The sequence below is a fragment of the Euleptes europaea genome, chromosome 8 (genome assembly GCF_029931775.1).
Source record: "Euleptes europaea isolate rEulEur1 chromosome 8, rEulEur1.hap1, whole genome shotgun sequence".
Classification (NCBI taxonomy): Eukaryota; Metazoa; Chordata; class Lepidosauria; order Squamata; family Sphaerodactylidae; genus Euleptes; species Euleptes europaea.
In genome coordinates, this window is record NC_079319.1 from 62,106,273 (window position 1) to 62,110,173 (window position 3,901).

The window sequence follows — 3,901 nt, forward strand, 5'->3', positions numbered from 1 at the left end:
ATAGTTTTTCATTGTGCAAATGTTTTTCATACACCAGGCAACTGAGACATAGGGTTGCCAGTTACCTGCTTGAGCTCGGAGATCTTCTGCCTTCACCTCTTGTTGCCCACCACCACGCTGTGTGATGTTACACTGCTATAGGAATCACTGGAAACCTTATGGTGAAAGCAACTTACCATAAAGTTTTTGGCAATTCCTAGAGTGGTGTGATGTCACTTCTGGGCTTTCCCTGGAAATGACTTAACACTGTCATGACCCCCCTCATGTCCCCACCACCTCCATACTCCTGCCAGTTGCCAACCATTGGTTGATCATCCTATTAAGATAGTTTCCTCTTTTAAAGGCTCTGGTATCATAGGGCCTTGAATTATTCAGAAAAGTGGCATTACACAGATACAAAATAATGGTACACTACCATCACTGCCACAGTAGTCTGCAAAATGAAGGTTATCCCTTGCTCTGACACATCTATATTGAATTTTCTTCCCTGTGCACAATGCCTGTCATTCCTACCATTTCGTTGTCTGCAGGTTATTGTACTAGTGAGCCGTTTAGGCTCTGAATGGGTTATAGCATATCAGAAGATTATAATATAAACTGTACTATATTTTGAAAGATTGTCCATGATAGCATTGCTCACAAATAATTCAAGTCGATATCCAGTCTTACAGTTTTTACGCTGTGACCACAGCCTGATGCACAATTATGCATTCTTAAGCCTCACTCATTTCATGGGATTTATGTAGCTAACTGGATATTTAATTATAGGATTTTAGGATGGTGAACCATTTCCTAAAAATACATACTAGTTTGGAGTGGTTTTATACTTTTTTGGGACAAATATTAATCTGAAAGCAGTTTCTCTCACAGTATTCGCCTTCTCAAAAATAAAACTATCCAATTTTTTTTGCAAATCTCAAAGACTAACATTAAAACTGGGAAGGAAAGATTGGAAGGAACATCTTTGCCAGATGTTAACATCTTTGCTGAACATTTGCTTTTCCCTTCCTGTTGTAGGTATAAAGGTTGGATATGGCCAGAGCTACAAGTTTTTGGCATGAGCCAAAGGGCATGAGGCAAAGGTCTCCTGGTGCTTTGGATCTTAGCCCATGGCTTGCAGCCTGTGCTTTTGGATGAACCAGCCCACTGTATGCAGGGCTGGTCCTAAATTTGGTGTTGCTTTTTTGTTTACCTGTTATTGGTTGGTGAAGAAGAAAAAGAAAAAGAGGAGGAGGAGGGGGAAAAGGAGGAGGAGGAGGAGTTGAAGTTGGTTTTTATATGCTGATTTTCTCTACCTTTTTTAATGAGAATCAAACCGGCTTACAATCTCCACAGTCCGCCGCTCATGTGGAGCAGTGGGGAATCAAACCCGGTTCTCCAGATTACAGTCCACTGCTCTTACCCATTATACCACTCTTGCTCTCATAAATTATACTTTTATTGTTGTAGGTTTCTTACAGCCCATTCCTGAGGTTGGGGGCTGAAAGTGGAGTGGAGGTAGCATAACCCCACTGCCAGCGTAAGTGCCCTCTTACCATGGCATAAGAGGCACTTACTCTGGCAGTGGGGGCAGTTCCATCGGCGCCTGGGCACTGCGGAGCTACACCGTGCTCCTCTGACACCACAGCCTCTCGAACCTAAATCCCAGAAGAGAAATGCAGCACCCGTGTGTGTGTAGGGGGGGTGTTCCCGGGGCGTTCCCAGGGCGGAGCTGACTGTAGGTTTTTCTTGACGCAGCATCACTGTTTTCAATGGGGCTTCCCCCCCCCCCCATTTTTGATTTATTTATTGAAGTGGTTTTTGAACCTTGCAGCAGCCAGGAAACCTCTTTGGGGGCGGTGCCGCAGCCACGTCATCTCTGGCCACTGCAAGGCTCAGGAACGAGCTGTATGAGTCCCTTCAAAGAGAAAAATAAGATACAAATATTTAAACAAACAAGCGCTATTTTTGATGCGTAATTTATATAGCCTAACATATGGGTTTTGATTTCAGTTTTACACCATGATGGGCGAACTCTGCTGTTCAAATCATAATTTGTTCACAAATTATTAGTGTCACCCTCGCTCAAACAGGATTATGTTTTTATCAGGCATTCAAAATTGTTCTGCCTTATAATATGAATACGGCAGGCATTTATTTTTCTATGGCTGGTCATGTACATTTTCATTGCTCATTTTCAAGCATTTCGTTTGTAAAAATTTACTCACCGCTAGTTGTGTACAGTGCCAATTCAATACACTGCTGGACTGGAGTCCAGAAATGCATACCAGTTTTTTTGTTTTGTTTGTTTTTTAGGACAAACTGAATTTTTTATTATGAACAGTCACAGGGTTGCAGAGAACAGTGGAACTTGCTGTGTAGAGTTCCCATGGGCTGCCGTCTTAGCTTGCTGGACATTCAACTGCACCACTGTTGATGTCATCAATGAGGTCGCGGGGATGTCTCCCATCAATATTGCAGCCAACGGACTGGGCAGTTCCCAGGATCTTCTTATTGGTTCCAGAGAGCTCCCTCGCCAAGGACCTGTGCCGCATTTGCCTGGCAATGCTCACGATCTCATCATGTTGCCACTGTGCTTAATGTTCTTCTGCTTCTTTTGGTCATGGGGTGGCTCCTTCAGAGCTCTGATAATCAAGGCAGAGGCTGATGGGACCACTTCAATCTGAGCTTGCCTGTTCTGGATGGTCAGCTTCACAGTAATTCACAGCTTTTTCCAGTCACCGGTCGCTTTGGCAATGTCATCCCGAACCTTTTTGGGAGACAAACCCAGGGGTCCAATTTTAGGAGCCAGAGCACTAGTGGCACCAACTTCAGCTCCAGTGCATCTCAAGAACATGACTTTAATCTCGTTGGGGTCGAACTTGGGCGGCATGGCATCGCGAGGAGCGCTGGGCTAAGCGAAGGATGGCAACGGATACAGGGAGCAACGAAGCCTCCCTCTTTGTCGTAAAGATGGCAAGAGCTGCATACCAGTTTTTATGCTTTGTTACCAATGTTTTAAATTCACACGAGAGAAGTGTTAGATGAGCATTCTCAGAAGGAGGCAAATCTCTGTGCAGTTCCCTGTCATTTTGACTAATTTTGTGGGTTTCCTGCCCTGTCCTGTTTACTCTTCATTGAACATAATTCAGCTAATATAGCAGGGAGCCTCGTTACTTGTGGGGAATTGGCTGGTTTTGTAGCAAATCAGCACTTATCACAGCAGGAGGAAGTTTTCATTTTACAGTACTTCACTTTAATAGATGATAATTACAAGTTTCACAGAACACCACAAGTGGATATGTAAATATGTAGTGTTTCATTAAGAGGAAAGTTATGAACAGAACACCAAGTAGGCCCTTTATTCTGCATCCCCAGCTGCCTGAAATCATTTTAATTAAAAAATAGAAAATATTATTCCTGTTTGCCTAGAGTACACAACTGTAGAACTATACGAATTATCTTGAAAATTTGATGAATATCTGAATGATATAAACTCTCCCTCATGCATGCCCTAGATTATCCATTGCCATGCTTAGGCTGAGGGCAGAGCCATAACTACCTAATTTTGCACCCGAGGCAAGAATCTAAAATTGTGTCCTCCTATATTTTCATAGTCGTTATTTCGATAGAAAAGTAAATATATAAATAATAAGAATAATAACAACACAAGGTTTGTTTTAGCCATAATATATATTTTTTCTGTGCCCCTCAGTTTTGTGCCCCTGTTACAGCTCTGGCAGAGGGTAAACAATTTAAGTCCCACTGATTTTAGTGGGAGAGATTTAAAGACATGATCGCCATATTGACTCAAAAGGAAGACAATCTAGAATGTAAGACAACCCCCTCCCCCAAATACGTTATGCACAATAAAAATTATGACTGGGCATAACTGAAATTTATATACTGATTTAAGACAACC

At 42.5% G+C, this 3,901-nt stretch overlaps 1 pseudogene; it reads right to left on the bottom strand.

Moving 5' to 3' along the window:
• Window positions 1-2,302: 2,302 nt before the first annotated feature.
• On the bottom strand, window positions 2,303-2,892 carry LOC130481724 (60S ribosomal protein L12-like; annotated as a pseudogene).
• Window positions 2,893-3,901: the final 1,009 nt, after the last annotated feature.